Genomic DNA, 22,769 nt, shown 5'->3' on the forward strand with positions numbered 1-22,769 from the left:
TTTGAGACTGATCAGTGAATGAACTCTACAAAATCAAGGCTAAGCAACAACTAGTTTGACTAGGAAGTGCTTCCTTTAACGGAAGCAGTACTTGATAAACAAACTCTAAGAGTGGGAAATGAAGTGGCTCACGAGAACCGGCACTCACTAGAACTTAATGACACACATCTGCAAATACATCGATATTATGCGGAAGCAGAGCACACGCTTAGTAGGAGGCCTCAAATGAAATGGCACTAGCATAACATCACAAGTCGTGCAACGTCGTACTGTACCAAGAGCAATCACAATCACGGCGCTCTTAGTAATTAGCGTACTTATTTGGGTGTCTTGATGCTGGGGCGATTTTGCGAAGATGCCAGACCATCACTTCGCAAGACCACAACAGCGTGTCCCTCCAAGTAAGCGAGCACATCCACAGCTGACGAGGTTGCCGGAGAATGCACAGCGCCGGCCAACTCCCGCCGACTCCAGTACAACCACGTGACAACCGCCGCCCGGCCTCAGGGACGCCGCCTTCGCTTCTGCCCGCCCGCTAATCGCCGACTCGCGCACCGCCGCGTTCCGTGCTCACAGCGTTGTGGCCTCACCCCCTACTTGCGGTCGGCACTCCCTTATATCGTGAGCCGGCCCAGGCCCAAAGACAAACCGCTGCACTAGGAAATCAGTCGTACTCATTGCAGAGATACTACTGGCGCCAGTCCCGCCACGGTTCAGTACTCTATGAGAAAAAAATACGACGCACCACGAAGGAATTATACGAATGGAACGGAAATCGGTGTATGTGATGTACGTGTGCAGACAAACAGGCGATTACAATTTTAGAAATATATTGGTCGAATTCGTCAAGAGAAAGAGCTTCATAAATTTAGCAAGTCGCTTCGCGTCCAGACGCGTCTGCACCGACCATCGTGGCTGAGTTTGAAGCGAAAGTCATCAGTGAAGACAATTCTACTCCAGTCAATGATATTCCAGGCCGAAAACGAGGCTCGGGATGCCTCGGACAGCGATGCAATACCAACATGACTGCTGACCGCCATACGCCCTGACGAGTGATCTGGGGTGTCATTTAATTTCATAGAGGACGCCTTTGGATGTCATGCGCGGCACCCACGTAGCGCAACGGTACGTCACCGATGTTCTACGCCCCGTTTTATTGCCCTTCATCGCAAGCCACCCTAGGCCTACATTTCAGCAGAATAATGACCCCCCCCCGCAAACAGCGTGAGTTGTTACTATTTGTCTTCGAGCTTGTCAAACCCTACCTTAGCAGCAATGTCGCCGGATCTCTCCCCAATTCAAAACTTTTGGAGCATTACGGCCAGGGCCCTCCAATCAGCTCGGGATTTTGACGATCTAGCGCATCAAAAAATGGTTCAAATGGCTCTGAGCACTATAGGATTTAACAGCTAAGGTCATCAGTCCCCTAGAACTTAGAACTACTTAAACCTAATCAAAATATCCACGGGTATGCTGCCGGTCCATAGTGTCCAACGGGCACAATATTTCGGCGATCATACATGTCGCTATCATCAGGTGAACTGACGGACTGAGCTCCTGTGAACGTGCCGGCACGGAGATCCGCACGCTATGGCTGCTCAGAGGAAACTGGGTTCGGTCGCGGCGGCGGCCGATTTAAATACCCTCCGCCCGCAGCGCGCTCCTTCCGCCGTCCGCGCCCCGCGCCACGGTCGCGCGGTGGAACAGATTGCGACGGCGTCTGAGATGACGTCGGTGTGATGGCTCTGTCCGCCGTGGTCGTCACAACTATACGTTTGCTCGATTTACTCTTGATTAACCCGGTCGCTGGTTCCCAAGCCTTGCTAAGATTATAGCCACAGTCACGGTTTATGAGGTCGTCATTGGTGCGAATTTCGATGGCCTCTCTAACAACGCTGTCCCAGTATCTCGACGTCTGTACCAGAATCCTCGTGCGGTCATACTCCGTGGCGTGATTTTCCGCCAAACAATGTTCAGCGACCACCGACTTGCTCGGATACATCAGTCGAGTGTGCCTCTGGTGTTCACGGCATCGATCCTCGACGGTACGCATCGTCTGACCAATATACGATTTGCCACATTGACACGGAATCTGGTACACGCCGGCCTTCCTCAAACCGAGGTCATCTTTGGCGCTCCCCACCAGTGCACGAGTTTTATCTGGAGGACAAAACACAGTTCCGACCCGGTGTTTCTTCAGAATGCGGGCGATTTTCCCCGAGAGTGCGCCTATGTATGGAATAAATGCAGTGCCTACCTTCTCCCTCGTGACTTCATCCATCTCAACAGGTTGTGCTGCAGTGGTTGGGCGAAGAGCACGTTGAATCTGCCACTCTGAGTACCCATTTTTTCGAAATACAGTTCTCAGATGTTCCAATTCCTGGGGTAGACTCTCTGCGTCAGAGATAGTGCGCGCCCTATGTACTAGAGTGTTAAGTACCCCATTCTTCTGTGAAGGGTGGTGGCAGCTGTCTGCGTGCAAATACAGATCAGTGTGCGTAGTCTTCCGATACACCCCATGACCTAGGGTGCCGTCAACCCTTCTCTTGACCAAGACGTCAAGGAAAGGTAATTTACCCTCCGTTTCAGTCTCCATAGTGAATTTGATGTTGGGTTGTATGGAGTTTAGATGTGTAAGGAAGTCAAGGAGTTTATCCATACCATGTGGCCAGATGACGAACGTGTCGTCCACGTAACGGAAAAAGCAAGTAGGTTTCCATACGGATGACGACAGGGCTTCCTCCTCGAAGTTCTCCATGTACAAATTCGCTACCACCGGTGAGAGTGGGCTACCCAAGGCGACTCCCTCCGTTTGTTCGTAGTATTCTCCATTAAAATCCAAGCCGATGAAGTCAAATATCAGCAGGAAAGAGAGGGCGGCCATTCGTGATCTGAGGGAGCGCTCTGAAATTGTTGTCTTACCTGCTGACAAAGGCAATGCTACAGTTGTTGTCTCCCATGAGGACTACACTGATAAGATGCATAGCCTGCTAAATGACGATTCCTACTGGAAGATCAGCGTTGACCCTACAAAGAAGGTGGATAACAAGACGAGGGCGCTTCCCAAGGACGCAGATTTACCGGAGGGTGACGCTAAGAAATTGCTACCCCAAGGTCCGGTCCCGCCTAGACTATATGGACTCCCGAAGGTTCACAAAGAGGGGGTACCATTACGCCCCATTGTCAGCAACATCAGGGCACCTACATATTTGTTGGCCAAATACCTGACGGGAATATTAAGTGTTTATGTGGGTAAATGCCCTCATCACATCCGTAATTCCGTGGATTTTGTTAAACGCCTTGATAGCTTCAGGTTGGATGAGTCCGATATCATGGTGAGTTTTGACGTCGTTTCCTTGTTTACGAGGGTACCCCTGCGAGAGTCACTAGAATTGATTAGTCAGAAGTTTGACGAGAAGATCACTGAACTTTTTAGGCATGTCTTGACTTCCACGTATTTTCTTGTTAATGGAGAATACTACGAACAAACGGAGGGAGTCGCCATGGGTATCCCACTCTCACCGGTGGTAGCGAATTTGTACATGGAGAACTTCGAGGAGGAAGCCCTGTCGTCATCTGTATGGAAACCTACTTGCATTTTCAGTTACGTGGACGACACGTTCGTCATCTGGCCACATGGTATGGATAAACTCCTTGACTTCCTTACACATCTAAACTCCATACACCCCAACATCAAATTCACTATGGAGACTGAAACGGAGGGTAAATTACCTTTCCTTGACGTCTTGGTCAAGAGAAGGGTTGACGGCACCCTAGGTCATGGGGTGTATCGGAAGACTACGCACACTGATCTGTATTTGCACGCAGACAGCTGCCACCACCCTTCACAGAAGAATGGGGTACTTAAAACTCTAGTACATAGGGCGCGCACTATCTCTGACGCAGAGAGTCTACCCCAGGAATTCGAAAATCTGAGAACTGTATTTCGACCACGGCGGACAGAGCCATCACACCGACGACATCTCAGACGCCATCGCAATCTGTTCCACCGCGCGACCGTGGCGCGGGGCGCGGACGGGGGAGGGAGCGCGCCGCGGGCGGAGGGTATTTAAATCGGCCGCCGCAGCGACCGAACCCAGTTCCCTCTGAGCAGCCATAGCGTACGGATCTCCGTGCCGGCACGTTCACAGGAGCTCAGTCCGTCAGTTCACCTGATGATGGCGACGTGTATGATCGCCGAAATATTGTGCCCGTTGGACACTATGGACCGGCAGCATACCCGTGGATATTTTGATTATCAAATACGCCGGGAGAAACTCAAGAATTACTTAAACCTAACTTACCTAAGAACAACACACACATCCATGCCCGAGGCAGGATTCGATCCTGCGACCGTAGCGGTCGCGCGGTTCCAGACTGAAGCGCCTAGAACCGCTCGGCCAAAACGTTTGGTCTCTAACTCGTCAATTGGACGGAATTTGGCACAATATCTCTCAGAAGAATATCCAACAACTGTATCAAACAGTGTCAAGCCGAATAACTGGTTGCATAGGGGTCAGAGTTGAGCCAACGCGTTATTGACTTTCTCAATTTGTGAAGCTCTTTCTCTTAAATAAATCATCCATTTTTTTCTTAATTTGTAATCGTTTGTTTATCCGTACATATACGTCAAATCTACCGATTTTCGACCTATTCGGATAATTCGTACGTTGTGCGTGGTTTCAGATGCACTAATTACGCCCCGCAGGAAGAAGATTCAATTTTTTTACAAGCCCAGGAATCGCAACACCATCACATTTCAGCTTCAGCTAATTTATTGAAAGCTGATTTTTTTTCTCACTCACATTCCTCAATACATGCCTCAGTTTTTCTATTGTAAACAGGATACTGATTGTTCACCAATGCTGACATGTTAAAGATAATGCACCAACTAAAAAAAGTTTCGGAATACATTAATTTTCAAAAGTGCTTATAAATTGTTTTCTGCCTGTTCGTGCAATAATGTTGACCTATTTCTCCGTATGACTGAAAAATTCGACGGTTAAAAGTTTCAGTTAATAATTAAATTAATTGGCTTGGATTACAGATAACAATTTCAGGATATTTAACTAGACAATTTTGTATTTTTCCAGCAATAAATTTGGTGTAATGTAGCTAATGAAGTGCGAATTTTTCAATATTTACTCTGTTGTATAAGAGCTACTGGCATACTTTTGTTTCTGTTAATGTTGAAGCAGGACGAGACTTATTTTAGAACTATCTCTTGACACAGCTAACTGATACCGAGCATGGGTTGCACTGCTGCAGCTACAGAAAATCATTTAAGGAAGGAGAGACACAGAGTCAGTCGCAATCCCATTAGTTTTTATTATTCTAGCAAATCTACATTTCGGCTATAAATGGCCATCTTCAGTGTATATTCGTTAAAATTCGACAGACTCGCTGCAGTCCATATCACCATTTGTTCCTACAGGTATATAGGCAGAAGGACACTGAGCAAAGTCCTTCTGCCTATACACGTTTACGAAAATATGGTGAAATGGACTGCTGTAATACCATATGGTGACGTGAATTGCTGCGAGTCTGTTGAATTTTAACGAAAATGCACTGAAGATAGCTATTCATAGCCGAAATCTAGATTTGTAAGAATAATAAAAACTAATGGGATTACGATTGACTACTGTGTGCCTCTTCTTCCTTATAGTCTACGATCGCTTGTCCACAACGGTGGAATCGAAGTTGGTTGAAAATAATTTATTCTTACATATTTTAACTTCATTACAAGTTACCTTTACTTCTACTCTGCCCATCCAAAACAGTATTCCTTCTGGTCACAAAAAGGAAACCCCTAAGTGAAAGGAGTTTTGATAGAATCCACACTCGTCCTTAGGAATACTTTGAAAGGAACACGTACCTAAAAAGCGTTAATGCAACATGAAATAAAAATATGGAAACATTATTGCATAAAATAATACTAACACAAGTTTAAAAATGTATATTATATCAATATAATTAAATATTATATTATTAACCAGACAGTTTCGCGCGTTAGGAAGCGGTTTCCGAGTTTCGCGAAGACGCGGTGGCCCTGTATCGTATCCAGCCGGAGGATTAACGATGATGGTCAGTATGTCAGCCAGCCGGGATGTGGTTTTTAGACTGTTTGTCACATCCGACTAGCTTAATACCAGGTCGGCACCCACGTCCCAGCTGAGTTACGTGATATGCAAACACTTCGATAACTTTCACGCACTTACACGTGGGATAACACTAGACGCTGAAACATGAGGTATATAAATTCAGTCCTGTGTGGGTGGTGGAGGGAGTGGGAGGGGAGGGGGGGGGGGGGAAGAACTACACGAAGAGCATCCGGCCACCCTGTACCACTAAAATTGCTACATCCGAAAATTAACATGCCAACTCCGTGAAGATACGGAATAAGGGCCAGAAAAGTGGAAGGATACTGCATTAATATTCAATTCACCAGACTATTACCACACGTGTTGTAGGATAGACATAAAATTTTTCCTTCTCTGTACTATTCTTATTATTATTTCTGTTACGCTGGCTCAGCGGTACAGTGCCAGAGAAGGGATCCAGTGCTTAGTGCTAGGACTTTTATCTGCTTCTTTCTCCACTGACAATATTTGTTTCAGCATGAAAATGCCGAGCACGACCGAGGTTCAAGGTCCATGTAAAACTGTAGGTACCGTAGAGCCTGTGGTTGGCTCGGTAAGACAGCTTATAGCTCAGAACAAGGTAACGACATATCATCAAAATGACAAGGTCTAGTAAAGCTATCTGGTGTTGAAAATAACCTCTGGGCTGATCACAGTTTTGCTTACAAATCTCTTCCAGTCTACTTTATAATTCCTCCCTTCCAGCTGGTACTGGTGACAGATTATTGACGGAAAAAATTATCGGAAAGTGCCCAGTCCTCCAAGCTAAATTAAAGAGGAGTAACCTATAACGCCGGCCGGTGTGGCCGTGCGGTTAAAGGCGCTTCAGTCTGGAACCGCGTGACAGCTACGGTCGCAGGTTCGAATCCTGCCTCGGGCATGGCTGTGTGTGATGTCCTTAGGTTAGTTAGGTTTAAGTAGTTCTAAGTTCTAGGGGACTGATGACCACAGATGTTAAGTCCCATAGTGCTCAGAGCCATTTGAACCATTTTGAACCTATAACGGCCGGCCGAAGTGGCCGTGCGGTTAAAGGCGCTGCAGTCTGGAACCGCAAGACCGCTACGGTCGCAGGTTCGAATCCTGCCTCGGGCATGGATGTTTGTGATGTCCTTAGGTTAGTTAGGTTTAACTAGTTCTAAGTTCTAGGGGACTAATGACCTCAGCAGTTGAGTCCCATAGTGCTCAGAGCCGTTTGAACCGTTTGAACCTATAACGCCAGAATAGGAGAACTTGTCTCAAATCAAAATTCTTGAAAAATTCTAAATGTCATTTACAGACCAGTTATCCTGCTTAAAAATGGTTGAAATTCAAATGTAGGTGAAATAATGGTACATTAGAACAATATGACAAGTAAAGTAAATGATAAATTTTAATAAGCCAAATATAATACGTAAAATTAGTGGCAGTATTTGTCCTACTTCGTAAAAATCATAGGAATTTCGTAAGAAGCCAATAACTGCACTCAGCCAACATCACAGGGGGTCCGCACTATGGTAGCGCCAGTAATATCCCCCAATTCTCCCACTCCTGTCCAGTTGTGAGTTCCGAAACTCTTACGTAGACAGTGGAATGTTTTTCGAAACTGTGCTTGTGTAAGCTGTCGCCACCACGTCGGCTGGCAAAGAGATTCCAAGAAGATCGATAATAGGTGTTGAAGCAAGGGCAGCTATGCGGAGAGAGGTCAAGGACAGACTAACAAGCAACACACCACCAACGACCTCTTGACCACCAGTGTTTTGATCGTCGCCGCTGACCGGAGGGCCCTGTCAGACACAGTCCCTAGCTCACAGTCAGCCAAGTCTGTTGCAGTTGCAATCAGCTCAGTTACTAGCTCAGTTACTATTCTAGTTGGCGTCTGTCAGTTCATGTCACTGGCTACGAGAGTGTAGTGTTTATAGTGGGACTTGTACTTCACCAGCAGTGAGGCTAATGTGGGCTATAACAAGTTGTACCACAACAACTTGTTTAAAGATAAGTAGCTTCTTGTTCTTATGAAAAAGAACTCTGTTAATACATGTGTGCAGTTCTATCGTAGAATGGATATATCAGCTACCAAACAACATCCATTCCTTGCTTCCCATGGTGCAAGTCCCTATAGTGTCGATGACGATGACGAGGATGGGATACGAACCCACACGTGCAAAGCACAACAACGCAGACACCTTATGACGCCTTCCAATTGGCCCAGACTCTGATTTTGATTCATCTGCCACATCTTATTGCCAAATCTATGCGCAGGACTCTGAATTGCTGGAATCTTTTCCCTTGCGCTACACAAAAATTGGCCAGGGCACACAAGCAGATCTAGACTTCTAGATTCTGTTTCATGACATTCGCACATCTCGGCCTTGTTCATTCAACAGTATACAGAACTCAGTTGTGCGCCGACATTTTGCCTTTCAGTTCAACAGGATGTGATTCTAGTTCAAAATGAGAGTCGTCAATTTCGTGTGTTCATTCTTAAGATATTGCAAAAGGATGTGTTGCGATTGCTCCACTAAGGACATTGGGTAATTATTCACGCTAAACATTTAGCGTGCCGACGCTGTACTTGGTAGGACATGTATGCCAATATTGAACACATGACATCACAGTGACACGCAAGTGCAGAGAACCAATCCGCTCCACCACAGACGTTCGAAGCTTTGCCTATGACTCCATAGCCATGACAACAAGTGCACATGAACTTTGCAGGACCATTTTGGAACACTTGTTGGCTCATAGTGGTACATTCTTTTATCAAGTTTCCATTTGCGGTGCCCAAGGCTTCTACCACACCATGTAGCACGATTCAAGCACTGCTCTCCATATTTTGCATAGAAGGTTTGCCATAAGTACTTTTGTCAGATAACAGACCACAGTTAACTTCATATCACTTTGAACAGTGAACGAAATGGCATTCTCATCTAACAAGTTCTCTGTTTCACCCACAGTCCACTGGAGAAGGAAAAGGTTCATACGCCCTTGTAAGCACAGATGTCCAAGCTTCGCACCAACCACATGTGGGAATAGGTGCTGCAACTCCTTCTCGCCTCGTGTCGCTCCCACCCACAAAACAGACTATCACCAGTGGAACTGCTGCATGGCCGCCGCCATTGGATGCTGCTACACGTACTTCACCCATCACAGCATTCGGCGCCGCCAACAGTCCACAAGTATCAAATGGTTCAAATGGCTCTGAGCACTATGGGACTCAACTGCTGAGGTCATTAGTCCCCTAGAACTTAGAACTACTTAAACCTAACTAACCTAAGGACATCACAAACATCCATGCCCGAGGCAGGATTCGAACCTGCGACCGTAGCGGTCTTGCGGTTCCAGACTGCAGCGCCTTTAACCGCACGGCCACTTCGGCTGGCTCCACAAGTATCACTTTGTGCCATGCGATCTTGTTCTTTTCAGTGTTTGTGGCAACTGTGTGCACTGGGAAACAGGCATGATCCAGGAACGCATTGGCTCTTCTATATATCTGATTGCAGGTCTCGCTGTTTTGCAGTGCCGCCACCAGAACCAACTTTACACATGTCATTTTCCCTGTGATTCTGCGACCTCACCCCCACCACCCCCACTTGCCGACCCAATAGACCTGGATCCACCATTGCCATCACCGTCGCCGTCATGGCCTCAGGATGTGCCTTCAGGCCTTGACATGTGCCATGGCAGCAGCTTTCCGGAGAATACTCCTGTTGCCTCACAAATCAGATGGCGGGGTGTGGTTGGGAATATGCCATCCTCCACAGTCATGGCTCCGGCTCACCTCTACATCGAATGTCCTGCCTCCCAACCTGCTGTCGTTCGCAGCCTCCTTACACAACATTGGTGCAGCATTTGGGGGGGGGGGGGGGGGGGATGTGCGGGCATAAGCTGTCACCAATGCACCAGTCAGCAAAGAGGTTCAAGAGGATCGATAATAGGCGCTGAAGCAAGTGTGCCTGTCAGGAGAGAGGCCAAAGACAGATTATCAAGTAGTGCATCACCAACACCCTCTTGACCGCCAGTATGTAGATCGCCGCTGTGGAAAAGAGTACCCAGTCAGTTACAGTCAGCCGAGGCAGTCGCAGCTGCAGTCAGCACAGTTACTAGCTCAGTTCATGTCACCATGTAGTGTTAATAGTAGGACTTGTACTTCACAACATCTTGCTTAAAGATAAATAGCGTCTTGGTCTTATGAATAAAGAACCCTGTTAATACATTTTTGCAGCTGTATTGTAGAAAGAGGATACCAGCCACCAAACAACGTGCTCTCCTTGCTTCCCATGGTACAAGTCTCTACAGTGTGGGTGATGACACAAAACAAACGATTGACGATTACAAGATTGTTCAATATCTTTACGCTCTTCAAAAGTTGCAAAAATTATCAAGTCACACTGAATATGATATTGTACCTGTAGTGTTGACAGATTGCCAACACTACGCACATTATTTAAGGGAGGCGGCGATTAAGCAAGCAGGCGGACTTGATGGTCTGAAACAGGATGCTCAATGAATTGCTATAAAGAAAAGTACGTAGCTACTGGAATACTTAACTTTAATCCACCATTTGTATACAGCGTTCTTGATGAGACATTTCATACGATAACTATCAAACTATGTAAGGCTAATGGCGCCTTGCTAGGTCGTAGCCATGGACTTACCTGAAGGCTATTCTAACTATCTGCTCGGCTAACGAGCGATGCTTCGTCCGTGTAGTCGCTAGCAATGTCGTCCGTATAACTGGGGCGAGTGCTATTCCGTATCTCGAGACCTGCCTTGTGGTGGCGCTCGGTCTCCGATCACACAGTGGCGACACGCGGGTCCGACATGTACTAAATGGACCGCGGCCGATTTAAAGCTACCACCTAGCAAGTGTGGTGTCTGGTGGTGACACCACAGTACCAGTCTCATAGATTTGAACCAGATACAGCAAATTGTCACCAATTTCAGCTTTTTGTAATTTTTCGAAATTTCTGCATTTTGCGAGAACCATGCCGAGCTATCAGGTTTCACTTTTACAGTACTTCTTCTCCCTAGATGTAAGCTTCAGATGAGGTAATGCTTCTCACTGCGCAGTCTTCCATAATTATTCTTCGTTTCCATATTTTATAAATATGTCACAAGCATCTCATTATTTCTGACCTTGCATGATCGAGCCATAACACAGCTCTATTGTTTGTACAGTTTTGGCACTTACTAAACATTAGACAAGTTCCTCGCCCTACATTTCTGACAAACTGCATGGATTTGAGACACAGTGGCAATCATTTTGAAATATTTTAAGTCGTATCTGTAGAGATCATGAAAGAGAGGGCCACACATGCTCTGACAAAGATATACATCCTCTTTGTTTACGGAGGTATTGGTCTGCAATACATTGTAAGATGTCAAACAAATAATACACCCTACATTGAATTACTGAACAATTTCGGTTACCTTGATATGTCACATGACACAGTTGTGTGAAAATGTACAAATTTTATTGATACACAAACTGAATAAACAAACCGACATTTTGTGAATACTAACCACTAACATTCACACTAGTAACCACATGCAAGTAATTTGCCAGACCCAAAATACGAGACACAGTTTTGAGGAAAGGAGAAGTTTTATGATGGAATGCCTGTCCCGCGTTCGGCTGAAACTTTCACAGTGGGACACCAAGCCGACACAAAGAGACGCTGGAGCACTGTGTAGGCCGCCAGCAAAAGTAGCCCTTGTCCCTGCTTTTAATGACGACCCTTCTGAAACCGTTTCTACAGGAACACGGCGGGAGATGACAGATAAACGTCCAGAGAAACCCACCTCAAAGCATCAAAGCATTGGTGACTCACTGTAGCCACCTGCATTACAACTTGCATGAAAGAAAAAGCTATTTTATCTCAGTATTACGTTGCAGAAGTTAAACTTTGCCCTACAAAATAAATGATGCCTGTGACAAACTACAAAAACTCTAAAAAAATGGTTGAAATGGTTTTGACCACTATGCGACTCAACATCTGAGGTCATCAGTCCCCTAGAACTTAGAAATACTTAAACCTAACTAACCCAAGCACATCACACACATCCATGCCCGAGGCAAGATTCGAACCTGCGACCGTAGCGGTCGCGCGGTTCCAGACTGAAGCGCCTAGAACCGCTCGGCCACACCGGCCGGCTACAAAAACTCTAGTGGGTGCAGTTACAGTAAATACAAACGCTCTGATTGGCCAGAAAGAAAACGAATGGCTAACAGCTTTGAAAAAGGAAAACGACAGACAGAGTAATTCGCTTTTTCAAAAATGGTTCAAATGGCTCTGAGCACTATGGGACTCAACTGCTAAGGTCATAAGTCCCCTAGAACTTAGAACTACTTAAACCTAACTAACCTAAGGACAACACACACATCCATGCCCGAGGCAGGATTCTAACCTGCGACCGTAGCGGTCGCGCGGTTCCAGACTGTAGCGCCAGAACCGCTCGGCCACCAGCGGCCGGCAATTCGCTTTTTCTCTTCCAGCAAATCATCAAATGTTTGAGCAAAGTGACTCGCGCCACACTGAGATGATTCCGAGAGTCAGTATGTGGACACTTGTTCACAGACTCATCCTAACTTGTAAGGAATTAAACTGCAAAGTCTGCTAGTATGGAGAATTGCCCAGAGCACTGACTGTTAATGCTTATGAGCGATTTGAGGACAACGATTTAATCGCTATTCCAGACAAATTGCATGTACCATGCCAGTTAACTTAGCTAGGGAATAACTAGGAGTCTCGGCTTCACCGAGGACATAGGAAATGTATCTGACTGGTGTTTAACAGTCGAGAGAGATTTACAATAGATTCTCAGGTACTCAGTTCGCGATGACAACAAGCACTGCCGCCGCTAACGGAAAGTAAACACACTCGCTTGCACCAGTAATATTCAATTGACACTCAGAACTGCGGTCATCTCTGTCTTTTCCTAATTTTTGTACATATTCACGATTGTTGGGCTTAATTGAAGCAGAAATGCGAGATATCCGATTTAACGAAAAGAACTAATCAAACACTGTGTTTTATACTCTTAAGTTGTGGAATGGTTTTCAAATGGTTCAAATGGCTCTGAGCACTATGGGACTCAACTGCTGAGGTCATTAGTCCCCTAGAACTTAGAACTAGTTAAACCTAACTAACCTAAGGACATCACAAACATCCATGCCCGAGGCAGGATTCGAACCTGCGACCGTAGCGGTCTTGCGGTTCCAGACTGCAGCGCCTTTAACCGCACGGCCACTTCGGCCGGCGTGGAATGGTTTTAATTGTGTTCTTGTTTTTGATTCTTCTTTACTAACCCCCATTCAATTTTGGCTGTTTTCATTGTGCCCTTTAGGGTAATTGATAACTTTGTCCCAAATTTCATTTAATTTGTTTTTTTATCGACCCCCAACCCTTCTCATCAACCATCTTACCATTAAAGAACCTTATAATAGTTAGCTTTTTCGCTTCACAGCTGAGAACAACCAATATCAATATTTTACAATCCTGTACGTAATTTTGCTATCATTGCAATGTCATGAAGTCATACATAGAGTAAAAATAAACCTTAATAACGAAAATCAAAGATTTTCATTTTTGCTAACATATAGTTATGCCTAAGCCGCACATTGATTTCTGTTAGCGATAACATTTCTTTTACAGGGAGTGTAGTGGAACCAACATCGAAATCATTGTCTGATTACATTACTGTCCATACTGCTCCACTCTCTTGAACTCTGCGTGTGTGAGATGGTATCATCCTCCTTTGCAGGTCATAGGTTCAACACCAAATTCCTAAAGCACTCACAGAGCGTCCTTGCGCAACTGTGGTAGGAAGATAGGAAGATAGATCAGAACTTATCTCACACATGTTACAACATTTTGCGAACAACTTCCGCCATGGTCGGATGTTTTTCAGCCAATGAAGGAAAACTGTGCAATTTACACTTTTCAGCATTGAACATCTCTGCTGATATGCGTGTAAGTATTACGTCTTCAACAGCAATGTAATTTTACGATATAAGCAGAACATCGTTCCCTTTACACTTCAGAGACCTTGTCAATGTCAATGTTAGAGCCAGTTTAACATTGAGAAATGGTTCAAATGGCTCTAGGCACTATGGGACTTAACATCTGAGGTCATCAGTACCCTAGACTTAGAACTACTGAAACCTAATTAACCTAAGGACATCACACACATCCATGCCCAAGACAGGATTCGAACCTGCGACCGCAGCAGGAGCGCGGTTCCGGACTGAAGCACCTAGAACGGCTCGGCCACAGCGGCCGGTCTTTAACTTTGCATGGAAACCCATAAGGTTGATGAAATGTAGGGCCCCTGCTCAGCAGTAAGTAATAATATTTTTAAACAGTTTCATTTTATTTCCACAAAATATAAGAAGATATTTAATGAAATTTTAGGACTCTGATTTAATCATTAATGCATTCTATTTACTTATCTTTTGGCGATTTAACTGACAAAAATTACAGACTTTAGTGGAGACACTAAAACTGCCCACCATAGTTGACTTTTGTTACCCACAATCATGTAAGAAGAAAAAGTCACTACTTAGATAAGTAAGTATTTAACTGTCACCTCGTGTTTTTTCGTCCCATCTCAATCAATAAATTGCTAACCCACTAAGGTGAGTGTGCAATAACACGTCAAGGCTCTCAGATCTTAAAGTCAAGAGATATGAGATGAAGTGAACCTGAGTCAGATCTACTAGTGAGCCACAGTGTATATAATCAATAGTGTGGTGGATAATCGTTTCCATCTCAATTATAGTTTACTTCAACTATCTGCTTTTGAACTATATTGTGCAGAGGGATCTCGACATTCTTTTGAGGGTATCTTTAGGCAGGCCCCTTAAAGGCAATAGTTCACTCATGCATAATTATTCAGAGATGAGAATTCTATTGTCTACTGTAGTGCTTGGGCTCAAGGTTGCCTATTATTTTGGGATAGGCATAGGGAACAAACATACTGGCTACCCTGTCGGGATTTGATCCTATTAACGTGGAATCTTCTGGTATAGAACAATGGTTTGTAAGGATCTGCAGGTGTGTGCTTGATACCGTGAGAACACATAGCCCAAGAAGATGTGGGATTGCTGCTCGTTATCCACTGCCTCTACTGCAGACTTACCCTCAATCCCATGTGGGTACATTCAACATCTCGGCGTCTTGAAAACACACTGGTGCATTTCCCGTGCAGGTTCCTTGGATCCTGTCCAAAGCTGATCCACGTGGCTGCTAAAACCATGCCTTTATCGTTGCAGTAGAACAGAATAATTGAAATAGATAAACATTTATTTATTTGATAAGTAATGTATGAAACGATTGCTATTAGTTCCATGGAGGAAGAGGAAGACCCCAATTACTCAAATGGGTTCAAATGGTTCAAATGGTTCAAACGGCTCTTAGCATTATGCGACTTAACTTCTGAGGTCATCAGTCGCCTAGAACTTAGAACTAATTAAACCTAACTAACCTAAGGACATCAGACACATCCATGCCCGAGGCAGGATTCGAACCTGCGACCGTAGCGGCTGCTCGGTTCCAGACTGTAGCGCCTAGAACCGCACGGCCACTCCGGCCGGCGCCAATTACTCAGGCAGATTCTCAGAGTGTAGGGTAGGTACCAGTGTTGAAATTGATGCTGACATAATTTACACAGAGATTAAGAGGGATGGACCTAGCAGGAGCAACTATAGTGGTTCCGTAGACGAAAAATCTCAAGTTGGTCCCAGAAATTGTTCAAAGAACGAAGGTCTATTAATAGAATGAGGGATGATCAATAATTAAAGCAACACTATTGTTTTCCGAAAGCAGGTTGTTTCTATCCAGGATTCCAACACACTGTATTATTTCCCAATTTTTTGGTTACAAATGCCTATTTTTGAACATAGTCTCCGTTCAATACGATGGCCTTACGCCACCTTACTAGGAGGACCTGTATGGCTGCATGGTACCAGTATTCTGGGCGACATCAGAGGCACCTTCTCGCTGTCTCAGTAGCATCCCTATCATCCACGAATAATCCAGTGAAGTTTTGTGAACTCCTCTCGGGTGCACAAACTTGTCTGAGGACTTGCATTGTCATGGAGAAGAAGTTGAGCAGCAAGGTGTCTGACTGTGATTCTTCGGTCGCCTCGAATGAGTGTGTCAGCACATTCCAACACCACCAGAGAGTCACAGCTGTGTGTGGCCGACCGGCACGTGGGAGATCGGATAGGCTTGCACAACATTGTGTGTGCAGACATTTTCGTCTCCATACTTTTCAAGTGTTTAGCTTGAATAAATAATAACTTTCTACTTCAATTGTATATTCTCAGTCAGCAAATATGCACTTGAAAATAATTTGTTTATGAGATGTGTTTGGATCATGTTCTGTAGCACTTTCTTTCTTTTTTATTTAGAAATGACTCCACATTGTTTTGGCATTGAAACTTCATGAGTTTAAAGATATGGGAAAAGTGAACAAAACGGGTTTACCACTTTTCTAGGAATGTTTGCAGAACATCTAACATGAGCCAGCAAATTTTCTCATGTCCTGTTCCACAAAGAGATGACAAAATGAGAGGCAGATGTAATACTACGGATACACTTGTAGACTTTTTTATGACCTATATTGTCTGTACTGAAAGCGTATGTGCGTTACGTAACAAGTCTGTGGTGCCAGCTGTTGTCGTTTATGTAACTTGTTGAAATTTGTAAGTTAAATTTGTTTTCAAATTACACTACTGGCCATTATAATTGCTACACCAAGAAGAAATGCAGATGATAAACCGGTATTCATTGGACAAGTATATTATACTAGAACTGACATGTGATTACATTTTCACGTAATCAGTACCCAGAACAACCACCTCTGGCCGTAATAAACGGCCTTGACACGCCTGGGCATCGAGTCAAACAGAGCTTGGATGGCGTGTACAGGTACAGCTGCCCATGCAGCGTTAACACGATACCACAGTTCGTCAAGAGTAGTGACTGGCGTATTGTGACGAGCCACTTGCTCAGCCATCACTGACCAGACGTTTTCAATTGGTGACAGGTCTGGAGAATGTGCTGGCCAGGGCAGCAGTCGGACATTTTCTGTATCCAGAAAGGCCCGTACAGGACCTGCAACATGCGGTCGTGGATTATTCTGCTGAAATGTAGGGTTTCGCAGGGATCGAACGAAGGGTAGAGCCACGGGTCGTAACACACCTGAAATGTAACGCCCACTGTTCAAAGTGCCGTCAATGCGAACAAGAGGTGACCAAGACGTGTAACGAATGGCACCCCATACCAACACGCCGGGTGATACGCCAGTATGGCGATGACGAATACACGCTTCCAATGTGCGTTCACCGCGATGTCGCCAAACACGGATGCGACCATCATGATGCTGTAAACAAAACCTGGATTCATCCGAAAAAATGACGTTTTGCCATTCGTGAACCAAGGTTCGTCGTTGAGTACACCATCGCAGGCGCTCCTTTCTGTGACGCAGCGTCAAGTGTAACCGCAGCCATGGTCTCCGAGCTGATAGTGCATGCTGCTGCAAACGTCGCCGAACTGTTCGTGCAGATGGCTGTCGTCTTGCAAACGTCCCCATTTGTTGACTCAGGGATCCAGACGTGGCTGCACGATCCGTTACAGCCATGCGGATAAGATGCCTGTCATCTCGACTGCTAGTGATACGAGGCCTTTGGGATCCAACACGGCGTTCCGTATTACCCTCCTGAACCCACCGATTCCATGTTCTGCTAACAGTCGTTCGATCTCGACCAACGCGAGCAGCAATGTCACGACACGATAAACCGCAATCGCGATAGGCTAAAATTCGACCTTTATCAAAGTCGGAAACGTGATGGTACGCATTTGTCCTCCTTACACGATGCATCAGAACAATGTTCCACCAGGCAATGCCGGTCAACTGCAGTTTGTGTATGAGAAATCGGTTGGAAACTTTCCTCATGTCGGCACGTTGTCGGTGTCGCCACCGGCGGCAACCTTGTGTGAATGCTCTGGAAAGCTAATCATTTGCATATCATAGCATCTTCCTCCTGACGGTTAAATTTCGCGTCTGTAGCACGTCATCTTCGTGGTGTAGCAATTTTAATGGCCAGTAGTGTATGATTTTCTGATTTTGTTTATACATGTGGAATCACGTGTGTGGATTTGTTAATTAACGAAACCGGACGTAATGACAACATGTTACTAAGATAATATGCTGAAAAACTGCTATGTTTGTTTGAAGCCTCATTCAGGTTTGTAGATTGACCAGTTAGTATTTCATGAACATTACAATCTTTAATACAGTCCTTTAAATGAACTTACGCTGTATTTTGTCTGTATGGAATATTTTATCTAGAACTAAATGCTGTCCTGAATTCTGATCAGAATCATGAACCACTGTTGTTTCAGTATTGAATCACCTGAAATATGGTAACTTGTACAGTGAAATTACGACTCTTTTTTTGTTGCAACTTCGTCGTAACTGCGTAAAATGACATTCTTCTAACAGTGTAACAGCTTATGATCCATGGCATGTAGTATGATTGCGAACGTATGAATATAGTGTGACTGTGCTGACATGAACGTAAAAGTAAGTTTCATTTTTTAATGACTACTACGTGTCATTTGCTGTGATACTGATGCGTTGTGACTAAATCGGCTTTGTGGATCGGCATTACAAATTCTTTTGCTCACTTAAATTACATTTTATGACAACAGTTTTACAAACTATGTTTGCTTTGCTTTCTATGTTTTTGTGTGCATTATTTTGGCGGCGATAATTTTATACGATGTTTTGTGTCTTGTGTGATTTCGTAATTAAGAAAGTCAGTGTCAGATCCAGTCCAGGTGATAGCTTGATTACATTCAATAATAGCTTTTTGGATTAGATATGCAATAAAATGGTGTCCTAACAGTGAATGGAAGTAGTGGCAGTAGCTCACGATATTTAAATTTTCAGGCAGTTATAACTTTACTTTAACACAGTCACAACGTCAAATGTGTGTGAAATCTTATGGGACTTAACTGCTAAGGTCATCAGTCCCTAATCTTACACACTATATAACCTAAATTATCCTAAGGACAAACACACACTCATGCCCGAGGGAGGACTCGGACCTCCGCCGCGCAGTCCATGACTGCAACGCCTTAGACCGCTCGGCTATTCCCCTTTAACACAGTCCTTCTTTTCCTACGCTAACTGAATGTTAAGGTAATCGTCAAATGAAATATCAAAATTAATTCGCACAATATTTTAAACACTGAGAACTTTTCCGCTACAAATTTTCATTGTGCTTCATACCTTCCCTTGGTTGCCTGTTTGCCGCCCGGAGTGGCCGAGTTCTAGGCGCTACGGCCGCAGGTTCAAATCCTGCCTCGGGCATGGATGTGTGTGATGTCCTTAGGTTAGTTAGGTTTAAGTAGTTCTAAGTTCTAGGGGACTGATGACCTCAGAAGTTAAGCCCCATACTGCTCAGAGCCATTTGAACCATCTTAAAGCGTTTTCTCTTTGAAACACGACGCTAGTGGTTAGTATGGTGACAGTTGCCTCCCGCGACCGGCCAGATCCCTACAGTTAGTGCCTAGGTGCCTGGACGTTAACCCATACGTCGGGCACCATCGCAATATCGCCATGTAATGCATTTGATTCGTACCCAACGCTAAAACAAAAGTATGAGATGAAAGGCTGAGGCTTCCTCTCTTTTTCCCTCATCCTATCTAGTACGGAACCCATTTTTCAGGACTTGGCAAATTTATATTTTATTGTACACTCCTGGAAATGGAAAAAAGAACACATTGACACCGGTGTGTCAGACCCACCATACTTGCTCCGGACACTGCGAGAGGGCTGTACAAGCAATGATCGCACGCACAGCACAGCGGACACACCAGGAACCGCGGTGTTGGCCGTCGAATGGCGCTAGCTGCGCAGCATTTGTGCACCGCCGCCGTCAGTGTCAGCCAGTTTGCCGTGGCATACGGAGCTCCATCGCAGTCTTTAACACTGGTAGCATGCCGCGACAGCGTGGACGTGAACCGTATGTGCAGTTGACGGACTTTGAGCGAGGGCGTATAGTGGGCATGCGGGAGGCCGGGTGGACGTACCGCCGAATTGCTCAACACGTAGGGCGTGAGGTCTCCACAGTACATCGATGTTGTCGCCAGTGGTCGGCGGAAGGTGCACGTGCCCGTCGACCTGGGACCGGACCGCAGCGACGCACGGATGCACGCCAAGACCGTAGGATCCTACGCAGTGCCGTAGGGGACCGCACCGCCACTTCCCAGCAAATTAGGGACACTGTTGCTCCTGGGGTATCGGCGAGGACCATTCGCAACCGTCTCCATGAAGCTGGGCTAAGGTCCCGCACATCGTTAGGCCGTCTTCCGCTCACGCCCCAACATCGTGCAGCCCGCCTCCAGTGGTGTCGCGACAGGCGTGAATGGAGGGACGAATGGAGACGTGTCGTCTTCAGCGATGAGAGTCGCTTCTGCCTTGGTGCCAATGATGGTCGTATGCGTGTTTGGCGCCGTGCAGGTGAGCGCCACAATCAGGACTGCATACGACCGAGGCACACAGGGCCAACACCCGGCATCATGGTGTGGGGAGCGATCTCCTACACTGGCCGTACACCACTGGTGATCGTCGAGGGGACACTGAATAGTGCACGGTACATCCAAACCGTCATCGAACCCATCGTTCTACCATTCCTAGACCGGCAAGGGAACTTGCTGTTCCAACAGGACAATGCACGTCCGCATGTATCCCGTGCCACCCAACGTGCTCTAGAAGGTGTAAGTCAACTACCCTGGCCAGCAAGATCTCCGGATCTGTCCCCCATTGAGCATGTTTGGGACTGGATGAAGCGTCGTCTCACGCGGTCTGCACGTCCAGCACGAACGCTGGTCCAACTGAGGCGCCAGGTGGAAATGGCATGGCAAGCCGTTGCACAGGACTACATCCAGCATCTCTACGATCGTCTCCATGGGAGAATAGCAGCCTGCATTGCTGCGAAAGGTGGATATACACTGTACTAGTGCCGACATTGTGCATGCCCTGTTGCCTGTGTCTATGTGCCTGTGGTTCTGTCAGTGTGATCATGTGATGTACCTGACCCCAGGAATGTGTCAATAAAGTTTCCCCTTCCTGGGACAATGAATTCACGGTGTTCTTATTTCAATTTCCAGGAGTGTATAGCAACGTGGGTTGACGACCTTCCAGACGCCTCACTCGTCGGGGAAACCGGACGCCTTGCACGTCATCTATCTGTGAATCATGTAAACTTTGTTATTTGTGTTATCCTATTTTAACTGTTTATGTATCGTATTCACTGAGATGGAATTCGGGGATCAGTCGAACTTACCTGAACAAGCGTGAGGAACCACCTACAACCACACATACTGTACTCATTTGTTGTCAGTTCCTATAATGTGTCACTACAATCTACTAACAGCAAGTATATTATAACACGAGATGGTGTCTGGTGACAAATACAGTTCTGTTAGAATATTAAGGGAGTAATGGGGATCCACCTTCGCTCAAAGAGTTGATGTGAGATTGTGTGGTAGTTGAAATAAAAAGATAAAGTTTAAAGAAAAAGAGACAAAACAATTACTGAACGAATATTCTAACTATTTACAACACTTGTTAAAGGTAAAATTTATTTATTGGAAACATGTTGTATTTGTTGTTGTTGTTGTGGTCTTCAGTCCTGAGACTGGTTTGATGCACCTCTCCATGCTACTCTATCCTGTGCAAGCTTCTTCATCTCCCAGTACCTACTGCAACCTACATCCTTCTGAATCTGCTTAGTGTATTCATCTCTTGGTCTCCCTCTACGATTTTTACCCTCCACGCTGCCCTCCAACACTAAATTGGTGATCCCTTGATGCCTCAGAACATGTCCTACCAACCGATCCCTTCTTCTGGTCAAGCTGTGCCACAAACTTCTCTTCTCCCCAATCCTATTCAATACTTCCTCATTAGTTATGTGATCTACCCATCTAATCTTCAGCATTCTTCTGTAGCACCACATTTCAAAAGCTTCTATTCTCTTCTTGTCCAAACTATTTATTGTCCATGTTTCACTTCCATACATGGCTACACTCCATACAAATACTTTCAGAAATAACTTCCTGACACTTAAATCTATACTCGATGTTAACAAATTTCTCTTCTTCAGAAACGCTTTCCTTGCCATTGCCAGTCTACATTTTATATCCTCTCTACTTCGACCATCATCAGTTATTTTGCTCCCCAAATAGCAAAACTCCTTTACTAGTTTAAGTGTCTCATTTCCTAATCTAATTCCCTCAGCATCACCCGACTTAATTCGACTACATTCCATTATCCTCGTTTTGCTTTTGTTGATGTTCATCTTATATCCTCCTTTCAAGACGCTATCCATTCCGTTCAACTGCTCTTCCAAGTCCTTTGCTGTCTCTGACAGAATTACAATGTCATCGGCAAACCTTAAAGTTTTTATTTACTCTCCATGGATTTTAATACCTACTCCAAATTTTTCTTTTGTTTCCTTTACTGCTTGCTCAATATACAGATTGAATAACACCGGGGAGAGGCTACAACCCTGTCTTACTCCCTTCCCAACAACTGCTTCCCTTTCACGTCCCTCGACTCTTATAACTGCCATCT

Source organism: Schistocerca serialis, chromosome 2 (genome assembly GCF_023864345.2).
Source record: "Schistocerca serialis cubense isolate TAMUIC-IGC-003099 chromosome 2, iqSchSeri2.2, whole genome shotgun sequence".
In the NCBI taxonomy this organism is placed as follows: domain Eukaryota; kingdom Metazoa; phylum Arthropoda; class Insecta; order Orthoptera; family Acrididae; genus Schistocerca; species Schistocerca serialis.